The sequence below is a fragment of the Phyllostomus discolor genome, chromosome 3, assembly GCF_004126475.2.
Source record: "Phyllostomus discolor isolate MPI-MPIP mPhyDis1 chromosome 3, mPhyDis1.pri.v3, whole genome shotgun sequence".
Lineage (NCBI taxonomy): Eukaryota > Metazoa > Chordata > Mammalia > Chiroptera > Phyllostomidae > Phyllostomus > Phyllostomus discolor.
The window spans coordinates 130,862,696-130,878,391 of record NC_040905.2 but is presented as its reverse complement, the minus strand read 5'-3'; the positions used below and the strand labels follow the sequence as shown (position 1 = coordinate 130,878,391).

At 41.7% G+C, this 15,696-nt stretch overlaps 1 pseudogene; it reads left to right on the top strand.

Moving 5' to 3' along the window:
- Positions 1 to 3,479: 3,479 nt before the first annotated feature.
- On the top strand, positions 3,480 to 4,111 carry LOC114512531 (annotated as a pseudogene).
- Positions 4,112 to 15,696: the final 11,585 nt, after the last annotated feature.

The following is a 15,696-nucleotide window of genomic DNA, read 5'->3' as shown; positions in this document are numbered from 1 at the left end:
TTTTACCATTACACACATGGAATATCTATGCAGCAGAAAGAAAGAAGGAGCTCCTACCCTTTGCAACAGCTTGGATGGAGCTGGAAAGCATTATGCTAAGCAAAATAAGCCAGGCAGTGAAAGACAAATAGCATATGATCTCACCTTTAACAAGAACCTAAACAACAAAATAAAGAACCAACAAATATAAACCAAAGACACTGAAATAGAGGACAGGCGGACAGTGTCCATGTTACAGGGTGCAGCCAAGAGGGGGGACCCCAAATGGGCATTTGAAATAAGGTCCAGAACTTAAGGTGTCCAGGAGATTTTAAGATGTCTCCATCCCCCCCTCACCCAGGGTGTGGATTGGGGGAATGGACAAATGGAGCAGGGCCATTGAGAGTTGTTTTGCATAGCAACAGCCTTGCAGCTAAGCTCTGGTGTGGTCATTTAACATATCTATAGCCTTTGGCTGGTCGCTTAGATATGTTAAATAGCTGTGGCCACACCCTGAGCCAGGGGAATGGAAGTAACTTCCCCACCAAGATGTAACTGGGGGGGCAGGTCTCCTGCGTTACAGCACCTGCGTGGGGAGCTTGGAGATGATTGACTCCAAGACCTGGGGCCACGCCCTGCCCAGACTCATGATGGCAGCCCAGTAAAGCTGGAAGGATACGAGTTCTGGCATGTGAAGCCAAGTATGGGAGGAGTCGGAAATGAGGCTGCAGAGGAAGATTGGCCACAGGGATTAAAAAACCCAGACTTGGCAGCCATGAGGAGGGAGAACCATGCTGCTTTAGGAGGGAGAACCATGCTGCTTTAAGAAGGAGAGCCATGTGCAGCCCTGAAAAGAAGAACCATGCACAGCCCTGAGGAGAGAACCATGCACAGCCCTGAGAGGAGAGAACCATGTGGCTGTGGAGGTGCAGAGAGGATCACGGCCATTGGGAGAGGAGCCACACAGCTTTAGCAGAATGAAGACTCCCACAGCCCTGAGAGAAGGAGAACCATGTTGCCTTTGCCAGAGTGGAGACCCCCCCCCACAGCTTTAGAAGGGGGAACCACCACCTGATTTTAACAGAGATCCCGGCAACTCAGCTGAGGGTGCCGGGAACCCAGGAGGTCTCCCAGTCGAGATGGAGGACTAACTGGGAAGAACCAGAGGACTGCCTGAGCCATGGACTTCTATTTCCTTTCCTGAGATAACGGTACTCTGGACTGGGCAAAGGGGGAAGGAAGGAAGGACTGTGTGTGTTTGTGGGTGTTTTTAGGGGCTTAGGATTTTTGATAAAGACATTAGGTCACTACTTTAAGTTTGTAAAGCATTAAATAAACATTTCCTTTCCTTTTCACAAATCTCTGGCATTGAGAGATGTCTTTCCTAGGGCGGCGGACATAACGGACCCGGGGCCTTCTTTCAATAATAGTATATCGTCCCAGGCCCCCTTGTTGTGTTCTGTAACATCCACAGGAGAGAGAAGTGGGAATTTCAGGGGACAATGGGAAGGGTTTACAGGAGCAAATTTCTGTTTACTAATGTTTGCTCTCTTTTCATCCTGCAAGGGCCCTTTGAAATCTCTAGTAGTGCACCTTACTTCATCCCTAGCTCAGGATGTTTTATATACCTCATCCCCTTTCTGCCTCTGAACCTCTCCTGAATGTGGGTTTTTGATGCTTTCAAGTATGTGGGTTTCATACACATGTATGTGTTAAATTTGGTTATTTTCTCTTGCTAAAAAGAATCATAAAGTGCCTGAAAACTTGAACAAAAGGGTAGCTGTATTAATGAATGTATTCAAGAAAACATTCCTTTCTTATAATTTTTAACATTAAGAAAATATTCTTCCCAGTCACTGCCAGTAACCCTTCTCCCTTCACTGAAAATCAAGGCCAATAAAGTAAAATATATGCCTTGTCATCATGAAGAGTGGATTTTCCAAACCATCAGCCTAGAGTTTCACCCTCCTGCTTTCTGCTGGCCCACCTTAGGAACACCTAAAGAGTCTGTGAGTCACCACAAGGTCTGAGACTGCAGGGGCAGTCTGGCCTTGGCTCCCACCCACCCTGTTCATCACAGGTGACCACATCCTTTCTGGTCCAGGCTATTCTGGTAGCCTTTGATCTCAAGTCCTGGTAACCCATCCAAACTTTGAGGGGAAGAGGGCTCCTTCTCTTTTCCACAGAAAGGAGCACTGATTGGGGCCAAGAGACCTCTACTCTTACAAGGAAGTACCCAAGGGTCTGTCATTCATAGCCATGTCCATCATGGTGGACATCTCCACCTGTCACTTGGCCACAGCTATTCATCTTCTCAGGGCCTATGGTTCTTTGTGATGCACTTGCTTATAACCCACCTCAGAGCCAGTGTTTTTACCCTAATTAGGGAATCTAAGCCCTGGAACATCACATACCTACTAAGGCATATGGTGCTCTGGGTCCACTTGCAGCCCTGATCTGGGCACTAAGCCCAAGTCCACAGTAAGCTGACCTCTGCCCTGCTACCTCCTGGGTCTCCATTACTGCCACCCCCACAGTGGTTCTGTGGTAGCTGCTTACACTCTCTGGATCCAGATACTCAGCACTCAGACACCTGCACTGGGAGTTGGGGGGTTTCCATGTGCCCCTCGGCTTCTAACACCAGCTATCATTTTCTAGCAATTATCAGAGCCTGCTAAGAGAATCATCCTTGGATGTTTAGTTAAAGTGTTAGCTATTGTATAAAAGTAAGTTATCTTCATATCACAGGATCCTCAATTAGGTCCTGGCCTTGATATTTTCACAATAAGATTCTCAGAACCCCAAAGGCATGGAAGACTACTGGACACCCCATCTTCCTGAATGGAGGACCCCATCTCCCCAAATGGAGAATCCCCAGGCTTGTCACCCACCCCCAGCCCTCTCCTGCTGGGTCTACATGTTTATCCATCTCCAAATAGGAGGCAGCACCTCCACACCCTTGGCCTGCAACATTCCTCCAAGAAAGCAGCCCTGCCATAGCATCCATCTCTGATCTCCCCTACTAGATTAGAGATAGATGCTTGGTTCTGCTTGCTGGGTCCCCCAATGCCATTTGTGAGCCTGGCATCACAAAGGATGAGCAGGAGGGAGAAAAGAAATGAGTGGGACAGCATTTAGTTGTCTAAGAGGTCATTTTAAAGGCCTGTTTCTTTTTAGGGCCTTGGAATTTACTCTCTCAGGGTGCTTGAAACAAAGGATCCTGATAAATGCAGTAGGTGTACTTTTGTGTAAGAGTCAGTTCAAAGGGACGAGAGTGTAAACCTATGCTCTTTAGTGATGAATGAGCCTAATTTGCAACTTGGTAAGCCTGGTCACTGTCCCGCAAACTCAGATGGGTGTGATCTAAATGCTAGCGGGAGTACTTAAAAATTCTAGGTCAGGTGGCTCGTCTGACCTAGATGGGGTTGGCTGTGTGGTTAAGCTCATATGAGGTGGTGGTGTTGGTGACAGGCTGCAGTGAGAGAGTTTGACGTGATTGGCCTCACACTATTTTACTGGTACAGCCTACAAAGAGGCCAGAAGGCAGAACTTATGCTGACTATGAATCAGTGAATGAATGTATGGAAGGCGTTTGTAAAAGGTATGAAGAACATCTGAAGAAAATTAATCCCAACAGCCCCTCTATCACATATGATATCAGCCAGTGTTTGATTTTATTGATGATCTGGCGCACCTCAGCTGTCTTGTTTACCGACTGATACCCAGATGTACCAGCCCTATCACAAAGACTGGATTAAAGAGAAGATCTACTTGCTCCTTCGCCAGCAGGCCCAACATGCCAAGGGAAATAGTTTGTGGTGGAAGCATTAAGTGTTGGGAGTGGGCTTGGAACACAGGTGTGTATAGCAATCTGTAGTGGAAGTTTTGTATTATAGTAATCCTTTTTCCATTTTGGTACACTCTAGTCAGGATTGAATATGTTAGATGAAGTGTGAGGATTTTGTTCAATCTGAAACTCCCATCACCCCCCTATTTTTTCTTTTCTTCTTTTTACTTGAACATTATTATGATAATTTTGAAGGGTTTTTCTTTGTCAGTTAATGTTCATATATGCTTTATAAGATTCACTGTACCTTCAAGTTGGGTTGAAAGGTGGTGACACAGTTTAGTTATGTCCTAAGATAAAATCTCAGTGAACAAAAAATAAATGCCCTTTAGTTATAAAAAAAATTATATGTCAACACAGAAAATACTTTTCTCTATTGTAATCTAAATCAAATAAGATTGAAAATGGGGAAGGAAAAATAGGTTTCTTCTCAAATTGTCTTTCAATACAGTTAATAGAAAGTGGTATGCACATATTAGAAACTAAAGTGGTAATTGGCATGAAACATTCAAAAGTCATTTGCAGACACACCAGGCATCAGAGACAACTGCTAAGCAAGGAAGACAACAGGATGGCTTGCTTCAAACTCAGCCTGCAAAGGCCAGGGTTTTCTGGACCTGGGACCTCTACCCCACACATGCTTGACACATATGCAAACACACACACATATGTAGACGCATGTAGGGACACAGAAATATGCAGGCACACGTGCAGAATGTGGGTACATATGTGTGTGCATGTGTGTGTGAACACACACATGTGCACACATACATATATACATGCACACTCCACACTTTTCTCAGGGTGATGTTGAGCTTCAGGACCACAGAGTTGCTGAGCCTACATTTCCCCCATTTCCATTTTGGAATTCATCCAAAGGGGCCAGCTATGTTCCAAGGGCACTAGTTCTAAGTGCAGATCCCCTCCTAACTAATCATTTTTCCAAACATTGATTATACCAAGCAGTCAATTGTCAAACATTTTAATTTGGTGAATAAAACCTCCTTGACCCTGGATGACTGTAAATGGAAGCAAAGCCCCTCTGCACCTCTGAAGCTTCACCCCCACATAAGTGACAGGCCCAGCTCTGCGGTGTCAGGATTCCCACAGACTTTCTAGGGTTACAAGCACCAGGTTTCAGTGTGGGGCATCCTGAACATTCACAGCCTTTACATTTACATCGACTTATGTGAAATGAAAAAACAAAAAATATCACTTCATGGAAAATATAGAAATCCTACCCCTCTCAATAAAAAGGGGATCAGAAACTGCATAATTTTAAAGCAGACTGCAAGTCTGAATATAAATTGTTTCCAATCCATGGTAGATGAAAACACCCTCCACTCTCATTGGGACTGGCTAAATGAGGCTAAAAGCACACAATGTATTGTGCAAATGCCCCAGAGATCCAAGCTCTCTCAATCATGGAGTTCAAGATCTAGAAGCAGGTGCAGAGTCCAGGTGGGGGTAGGGGGAATGGGAATAAGGGAAACATTTATCCTTTCAGTAGCCAGAAGAGAGCAAATGAGGTATATCAAAGAGGACTTCCTGTAGGAAGAGCCCGTTCATCTAGAACTTAAAGTGTATGTAGGATCTCATGAGATAAGAAGGAAGCCACAGGTCCCGTGGGAAGCAGAAGTTGGCAAGAAGAGGTTGCCGCATGTGAAGAGAGGACAGCTGAGAGACTGTGGGTGTGAGCTGGAGCTGTAATACACAGGCAATAGGCCATGAAATAGTGTGGACTCTATCCCAGGAGCTTCGGCACCAGTAAGGGGTGAAGAGATGTAATCCCATTTGTATTTTGAAAAGATCCTTTGGACTGCAGTGTGAAGGGAGAATTAGAGGCAGGTAGACTGTGTTTGTGCATGGTTATTCTGGAAGTTAAAAATGAGAAGGCTCTAGGTCCAGTCACAAGGAAAGCCAAGTGTCAGCCCATTGAAAGCCAGAGTTACCTGCAAAAAGGAGGAAGAGGAATTGGGGAGGAAGAGAAACAGGTGGCCCAGGAAAGAAGGACCACCAGAAAGTGTGCTCAACACTGATCGTCTGCTGAGGGGCCACAGTGAAAGAAAAGGGTGTTGGGGTTAGCAACATGAAGGCCCCTTGGTGATCTTAGCAAGACATGTTTTGGTTGGAGCAGTGGATTTAAGTTAAATGGTAGTGAACTGGGGAAAGGGCATAATAGCAACTCTTTAAGAAAGAGAAGAAAGATGGCAGGGTTGGGAGGAGGAAGTTGTCTATGGAAGGATGGTTTTGTGTTATTGTTTAAAGTGAGAATGATTTCCTTGTGTTTAAATGCCAGTGGGCTTTCCAGTTGAAGATACTGCATTGATCACATTTACCTTCTCTCCTTCTGAAACCCCACTAGAGTGATGGTAAATTTTACAAGATTTGGAGGCCAAGGGATGAAGGAATGGGCTGGAGACATCAGGGAAGAGACACTTCAGAAAACTTTTGGGAGAGGAATCTTGAGTGTAGGGGTGGAAGCTGCCTTAGCAAAGTAGAGGAAGCTGCAATTTGGACTTGCAGAAAGGAGGCTAAGCACAGGAACCTCAGGGAACCTTAGGATCTGTGAGCTGGGCTGAAATAGAAGAATCCAAGGGGGCTGGAGCCCATTTTCCCCTCCTACCTGCTCTCCAAGTATGGTCCAGTGGTGGTTACAAGAACCTACACAAGTTATAAAATGGCATAGAATTGTGTGCGCGCACACGCACACACACACACACACACACACCAAACATGTCAGTTTCCTGGTTTGGGTATTATCCTACGGTTAAAGTAAAATGTAACCAGCTGGACAACTGGATGAAGGATCCATGGGATACCTCTGTACCAACTTTGCAGGTTTCTATGAATCTATAATTATTTCAAAATAAGAAATTAAAGTTTTAAATAATCAAAAGTCAGTATGTCCACTTTTTTTGGTGAAAGATTTAACACATGATGTTTGTGTTCCAATGGGAAAATTGAAGGGTAAATGTGTCCTAATCACCATACTCAAGTACTGGGGTGTGGATTCCCAGTGAGAAAGAACTGGATCACTCTCTGTCATAAAGAATGGGGAGGGGTAGAAAGACCTCATCTAGAAGTCCCATGGACTTGTTACTCCACGAGTTTGTGGAGTGGGTTTTTTTCTAAGATAGCCTCTTCTTGGACAATGTAATAGAGCTCATAGAAGTAAAAATCCTTGAGCCAGCAAATCCTGGGAACCCACACTAACTGGGGAAGCTGGGGAAGCTAGAGGAAGGCCACAGAGCTGCAGGCTCTCTGTGCTCAGAGAGATGTGCACACAGGCTAGCTCTGCCTTCTTGCCAGTTCTCAAGTTGTTGCTGCCTTGACTCGGCTTTGTGCATCACCAATAATGCACAGCCTGAGTGTGTTTTCCTGCTTTATCTACTATCTCCTCTGGTTTGATTTCAGCCTTCAAATTTAAAATCATAACACTGCCAACATTTTTCCTTCCTTCTGTCCCCTTTATTTAAACGCCTGCATGAGAATGATACTTCATGAAGCCCCGGAAAATTTCCCATGACTTTTACTAAATGGAATTTACCTTACTTTTTACGAATCAATGTTACTTGTGGGGGAGGATTCTGTATTACCTGTGGGGCTCCAAGTAGCAGATTGGAGACAGGTTTATCTCCTGCTTTGTGATTTACCTCTGCTTTATCTAATTTTGCAAGATCTTAAGGCTTGCACAGCCCATAGAGCTAGGAATCAGGGGATCTCTGGTTGCTCTTACTACTTAGGGACCTCCAGCCTTCAAGCCAAGTGTTCTGATACCTTCACAAACTGCAGAAGCTAAGAAATGAGAGCCATTTGTTTTCCTCTTGTTGGGAATTAGGAAGAGAGCAAGAGAGTTAGGGAGGGAGGACGGGTGTGTTTGTGTCCTTTGTTTTCTCTGTCCCCATTCTGAATGTTGAATTCCCTGGATTTATTCTATAATTTTATTCTCTTTTACCCTTTCTTTGTCTTTTTACTCTAATTACTGGGGGATGGTGTTTTTGTTACTTTATCTTGCAACCTCATCCAATGCATTTTTTAAAATTTTATAAATAAATTTCTTGTCCCATCCTCACTCCAAGTGATTTCTCTGATTGTTCCTTTTTCATAGAATCTGTTCTTTTTTCATTGATGAGATATTTTCTCTGTAGCTAAAAAATTTGTTTGGATGTTTTTATGACCACAAAGATCTGTTCCATCTCTGCAAAGATCTTTCTCATGATACTCTTTTATGTCCATATCTACCCTTCCCTCACCAGCCCTTCTCTCAATAACTAAACTCTGGCCTCCACTAACCCATTCTCCATCTCCATTTATGGTATGTAAATGGAGTCATACAGAATGTGACCTTTAGAGATTGGCTCATTTCATTCAGCATGCATCAACAGTGACTCCTTTTTACTGCTGAGTAAAATTCTTTGGTATAGATTTCACAATTCATTAGGAATGTTTGGGTTGTTTCCAGTTTTTGTCGATTACAATTAAAGTTGTTGTGAACAATCATATACAGGTTTCCTGTGGACAAAGCTTTAATTCTACTGGGATGAATGCCCAGTATTGTGATTGCCAGGTCACATGGTATCGCATATTTAATTTTTTAGGAAACTGTTAAACTGTTTCCCACTGTGGTTATACCATTTTACATTCCCACTACAGTGATCCAGTTCTTCCCCACCCTTACTAGCATTTGGTATTAAAATATTTTTTTAGTTGATCTCATAGGTATGCAGTGAAATTTCATTGTAGCCTTAATTTTCTCTTTCTTAATGGTTAGTCATGTACCTATTTCCATCCATATTCTTCAGCATGCCTTTTACCCATTTTCTATTTGAATTCTTTAAATGTTGAGTTTTATAAGTTCTTTATATACTCTGGATGTGAATCCTTTATCAGCTGTATAGATTGCAAATATTTTCTTCCCATGTATAGTTTGTCTTTTCATCCTCTTAACAGGGTCTTTTGCCAAGCAAAAGTTTTAATTTTGATGAGGTCTGATTTATGATCTTTTTCTTTAATAGATCATGCTTGCTATCAAGACTAAGAACTCTTCGCCAAGCTCCAGGTCCCAAGGAGTTTTCCGTTACTTTAAAAATCTTTTACAGTTTTACACTTACATTTAAATATGTGATCCACTTTGAATTAGCTTTTGTATAAGGTATGAGGTTTAGCTCAAAACACTTTTTTTTTTTTGCTTTTGGATATCCAATTGTTCCAACATCATTTGTTGAAAAGACAATCATTCCTCATTGAATTGCTTTTGCACCTATGTCAAATATTAATTGATAACCATGTAAGGGTGTTTCTTGGTTCTCCATTTTATTCCATTGATCTATGTACCTCTCCTTCTGCCAATATTACCATTGATTGATCTTCCTCTATTATAAATCTTGAAATTGGGTGAAACGATTCTTCCCATTTTATTCTTTGTTTCTAGAATTATTCTAGTGATGCTATTTGCTTTGCTTTTTCACATAAACTTTAGAATTTTGTCTATTTCTACAAAAAATCGTTGGAATTTTGTTAAGAATTGTGTTAAACCTATATATCACTTTTGGAGAATTGGCCACTTTATTATCTTGAGTCTTCTAATCCACAAATATGGTATGTCTCTCCATTTATTCAGACCTTTGATTTCTCTTTTTAGTACTTTTTAGTTTTCAGCATACAACTCCTGTGCATATTTTGTTAGATTTACATCAAAGAATTTTTAGTGACTATATGTTGTATTGTATTTTGAATTTTAGTTTCTATATATCATTCCTAATATACAGAAATGCAATTGATTTTGTATGCTGATATTGTACCCTGCAACCTTACTTATTAGTTCTAGGAGTTTTTGTTTGTTTTTTTGGAAATTCCTTAGGATTTTTGTGAAGACTATCATGTTATCTGCAAGTAGGGACAGTTTTATTTCTTCTTTTGATCCATATGCCTTTTATTTCTTTTTTTTTTTCTTTGTTGCACTAGATGAGACTATTCCAGTATTGTGTTGAATAGAAGTGGTAAAAATGGGCATCTTGTCTTGTTCCTGATCTCAGGGAAGAGCATCCAGTCTTTCACCATCAAGTAGGATGTTAGTTGTAGGGTATTTGCAGATGCTCTTTGCCAAGTTGAAGAAGGTCCACTCTATTCCTAGTTTTCTGAGACTCTTATCATGATAGACGTTAACTGTGTCAATACTTTTTTTTCACATCAGTTGATCTGATTATATGGTTCTTTTGTAGGCTGTTAGTGTATGAATTATATTTCTTTACTTTTGAATGTTAAATGAGCATTTCATTACTGGAATAACCCCAACTTCGTCATGGCAATAGCTATTTTCATGTATTGTTGAATTCTGCTCATTGATGTCTTATTAGGAATGTGTGTGTCTATATTTATGAGAACTATTGGCCTTCATACCTTATTATTTTATACTGTCTCTGTCTGGTTTTAGTATAAGGATAATAGTTGCTTTAGCAAATGATTTGAGAAGCATTTCTATTTTCTGAAAGAGATCATGTAGAATTGGCACTTATTTTTTTTATATGGTTTGGTAGAACATTTTAGTGAAACCATCTGGAGCTGAAGATTTCTTTTTTGAGCACTCATAAATTCCACTTCCAATTCAAATTATTTATTTCCTATTAAAAGAATTGTAGCTTTTGCTTTAGAAGGATTGGTCCATCGTATGTAAGTTGTCAAGTGTATGTTTATGGAGTTGTTCCTAGGTTTTTGTTTCTTTTTTTTTAATTTTTATTTTATTTATTTATTTATTTTTAGAGAGGGAAGAGAGGGAGATAGAGAGAGAGAGAGAAACATCAGTGTGTGGTTGCTGGGGGTTGTGGCCTGCAACCCAGGCATGTGCCCTGGCTGGGAATTGAACCTGCGACACTTTGGTTCACAGCCCGCACTCAATCCACTGAGCTACACCAGCCAGGGCCAGGTTTTCGTTTCTTTTTCCCCCTTCTGATATTTTCAGGGTATGTAGTGATAGCATCTGTTTCATTCCTCATACTGGTAATTTCTGTCTTCTCCTTTTTTTTCTTTGTCAGCCTAGCTAGAAGTTTGTCAATTTATTGATCTTTCCAATAACCACCTTTTCTTTCACTGATTATTTTCTATATTAATTTAATTAATTTCTTCTATGTTTTTGTATCCTTCCTTCTGCTTGCTTTGGGTTTATTTTGTTCTACTTATTCTGGTTCTTTGAGGCAAGAGCTTAGATTTTTGATTTAAGACACTTTCCATTTCCTAATCTCAGCTTTTTAAAACATTTTTAATCAAGAAGAAAGGTTTGTGGTTTGTTTTCATTCATTTAATGTGAAAATAAAAGCTTTTCACATGTGTTCATATTGCATAAAATTACAGACTTTCTATGTCTCATTTAAATGCCTAGATAATTGGCATACCATCTTCCAGATGTAGACATTGAAACTCAGAAGTTCAGCAGGGTCTTAATTATTTAGGAATGATGGCAGAATCAAGATTCCCCACACTTATCCTTATGGCAGCCTTCTAGCCTGGCTAGCGGTCCTAATGGGCTTGATAGGGACTGAGGGACTGTCCAGCAGGGATCTGGGCAGCTTCCATCCAGTGAAAATACACAATCACTGTTATGTTTATCTCCAAGGTAGCCACACACAGTTCAGAGCAAAGAGCACATGTGAGGACTGGCAAGAGTGAGGGTGAGCACATGGCATCCATCCTCTTCCCCTTTCTGTCCTCAGGGTCTAACCAAGTGAGGTCATGGAAGCCAGGTCCTAGGCCACTCCACAGGTGCCTCCAGCATTGGTCATCCACACATAAAGTTTAGTCCAATATTTTTCAGGAGGGTTGCAATCTCTGAAAAGCTAAAATAGATAAACAAACTCCAAATGGACAAATCTATCCAACTCTGCCACCTGTGTGACATTGGGCAAACATACAATCATTTCTGGGCCTCAGTGTCTTCATCTGAAAAATAGGATGTTATTGCTGTTAATCTCATAGGGTTGCTGTGAGGATTGAGGGGTAGTGCTATGAGAAGCTCTTGGAACAGTGCACAAGAAGAGTAAACACTGGGTCTGATGCTTACTCTTTCTGATGTTTGCTCTTTCTGTCCCCTTCAGTCTTTACTGCTTAAAGCCCACAGGCCAAGGCTGATGGAGATGTCAGAAAATATACAATCACTGTTATGTTTATCTCCATGCCTGTGCCCAAAGAAACTCTTCTGCAGCCAAGAAAAAGCTGTTTTTCAACACTGTTGCAGACACTTGATCAAAAAACCAAGGGCGAGCAGTACACAGAACAAGTCCAAGCAGAGTGCAGACATATTTGTGCACACCCACATGTTCATTGCAACTATGTGAATGATTCTGTGAACACAACAAAGCATTTGTGTTTAATTACACCACAGACGGTATGTATAAGCAGTCTTCCATAAACAGAGATTCCTGCTCTGGCAAGTCAGCCCACATCAGTTTTCCTGGCATGGCATCTGGCAAGGCAGGCATATTTTTGGACTAATTTAACTTAAAGCATCAGGGCTGCTGCAGACTGAACTATCCAGTTTGTGGGATTCAGATGCGGGCATCACTCTAAGCCCTTGGACAACTCTCCTCCTTCAAAACAATGGAGAGAATCAAGGATGCTAGCCCATTCTTTCTCCTCTTGCTTTCAAAATATGCAGGTTTCTACTGAAATGCACACATGTGCACACACCCACAAACACGCTAGACCCTTGCCCCCTCCCCAGGCTGAGTTCACATTTTCCTGTCAGTCTGCTCCCACTGGATCTTCTGTCCAGCCAACTACAATCTCAGAGGTTCCTACATCCTCCTTAGGTTTGGTCATTTGCTAGAACAATTCACAGAACCCAGGGAAACACTTTACTTATGTTACTAGTTTATCATAAAGGATACAATCTGAGAATTGTCAAATGGGAGAGATGCTTAAAACAAGGTAGGGGAAGAAAGGGCACCAAGCTTCCTATCTGGGTCTGTCATCCTCTAGCACATAGACAAGTTCACCATCCTGGAATCTCCTCAAATTCTGTGGCTTAGGAGTTTCTGTGGAGGTTTCATTATGTAGGCATCATTGATGAAATCATTGTCCATTGGTGATTAACTCCATCTCCAATCTCTCTCCCTTCCTGCCCCAATCCTGTAGCTATTTGCCACCCTACCCACCCCTATAAAAAAAGACAATAAATTCAATGATTTTAGGAGGTCTAGGCCAAGAGCCAGGAACAGAAGGCAAACATTCATTTTGTCTTATACCACAGGGTCCAGGTGCTCACATTCCATGGAGGGTAGGACACATTACTTTCCTCGCAAAAGTATAGTCCCTGTGAAGAGCATGCATGCACACCCAAACACTCCCACAAACACACACATGTTCATATCTACATGTGTGCATATGTGCATATCTACATGTATGCATATGTGCACACACTTGTATATGCTTCTGCACAGGCATACACAAGCACACATATACACAATTACACAGTTACATGAACATACACACACTGGTTAGGTGTCTGAATGTTTTATAAACATCCTTATAAAATATAAAGTGTAAATAGAACAATTCTTGGGATCTCTGTTCATTCCTGGCTGCTATTAAAGGTAGAGAAAGGGGGTGCATGAGGCATAAAGATGGTTACAGGAGATGTAGTAATTGTGAAAGTCACAATTAAAGTTATGAAGTTCATCTGTGGTTGGTGTCTCTGTCAATGAATGAATATTTATTGTGAAAGAGTTCTGGCAGTGAGCCAGAGGTTTCATTTGAGTCCAGACAGGGTTATTGTACAATACAAAAGGCCAAGTTTCTTTTTGCAAGTCCATATTCAGATCAATGTTTTAAAGTTATTTCTCTCCAGCACTGTGTAAATGACTTCACTCATGGCGATCTGCCAGAGAACTACAACCTTGGTCCTCAACATTGCCCAGGGCTCCTGAGGTCTTTTTTCTATCAGGTACTCTTCTCTGTGGCCCACCCATCTGACCCTGATCCTGCCCAGAGTTCCCACCACAGGCTCCTCCACATATATGAGCTCATTCCACATTGCCTGAGGGCACACCTGAAGAGCAGCCCCAGGAAATTAAAAAAAAATGTTGATCAGACATTTTTTATAGTCAATATAAGAGCTAAGACTGAGCTAAGAACAGGCACAGTGCAGATTAATTCTGACTTGGGGACTGCAAAAAGCATCTGGGATGCAGGAGGCAGAGACTGGGAGGGAGGAGAATGGGGAGAAAATAAGTGCATTTATGGGTGAAAGGGTCTGGCCTTCCCAGCTACTCAGCTCCTGCAATCCACTTCTGCAATGCCCCAGCTCTGCGGGGAAAAGTTCACTGGTGGTTAGAATCTTACAACTTGATGTCCTTTAATCACACTGCACCTGTTTGCCAGACTGCAGGTGCTAGTGTTGGGAAGTGAATGTATTTTCCTTTTAAAAATTACAAGTATGTAATATACTTGTTCAAATGATATTCAAATTTGGGGCCATGTGGTTTCCAAAAGTACACAGATCTAAATCATACTATCATGATTTTATTCCCACATGCCTGGATTTAACTTGATAGCCTGCATACAGAAGTGAGGAAGTTTTTTTAAGTTATTTAGCACCCGCCACTTTAGTTTTCTCCAACTTTTATTATGAAAAAATAGTCCCCCCATATCCACCACCTAGATTGCTAACATTTTGTCATATCAGCTTCATGTGTATATATTGTTTTTGCAGAATGATTTAAAAACAAGTTTCAGACATTCATACACTTCACCCTTTAACAGGTTAGCATGAATATCCTAAAAATAAGGTTATTCTCCTAGAGCAGCATTGTGCTATTTTCACACCTAATAACATTAACAATCATTCTACAATATCATTCAATACTCCACCTTATTGAAATGTCCTCCAAAATGTCTTCTGTGATGGTCAGTTGACCCAGGAGTAACTCAGATTCCATGCTTGTTGTTATAAATGTTTCATCATTTTAACTGTTTTTGCACTAGAACCATTCTCACCCTTTTTCTGACACTGATTTTTTTTTTTAGGAGAGCATGCCAGTTGGCTACAGCATGGCTGCTCTCAGGACTTGTCTGATTGCTTTTCCCTGGTGTCATTTACCTTGTTGCTCACCATCCTGTAAACTGGAAGTGCAGACTCCACACTGGACTTCTGATTCAAGTTAAGTGTTTTTAGCAAGAACACAGCACTGGTGCTATTGTATACTAGATTCCATATTATCCTTGCTGTCAGGTTGGTCCAGCATGCATGATGCTAACCTTGATCCCTGTAAGGTGCTGGAAGCCAGGTGTCACCACTGAAAATGAGAAATGTTTTCCTTCACCAGTTAACACTGTACAGTTAGCCAGTTCTCCACACTTCTACCTCTGAGTACATTAAATCACTTTGTCTGATTCAATTACCTCCCCAAGTGATACAGGAGGGGAGCTTGCTAATTCTCCTGTTCTGTCTACATTTATGAGTTGGTATTCTTCTATAAAGATCCTGTCCTGGTAACCAGGGGTACAGAGGTGGAGACTTGTATTCACAGACTCTTGGGGAGAGGTCTGGTTTTCTTCTGAGAAGCAGTGAGAGAATATGCTCTCTAGGGGCTGTGTGGGAGCATGGAGGAGCCCCTCAGGATCCAGCCTCTCAGTTTTAAAGCCAGGCATCAGGGAGTGAGTGGGGGAGGGACAGTAGGTCAGTGAGAGGACTGGACTGTGTCGGGGGAAGAGCTATTCCTAGTACCAGGAATCTTCGAGGAAAAGGAGCCTTGCCAAAAGAGTTGCAAGAATGCCACTGTATGTCAAGTCCTGTGTCTCCCTTGGACACCTACAGTTAGGAGCCCTATTATTTTTTAGGGCTTCTGGAGCCTGCAGACACAGTTGCCCTGGTGATG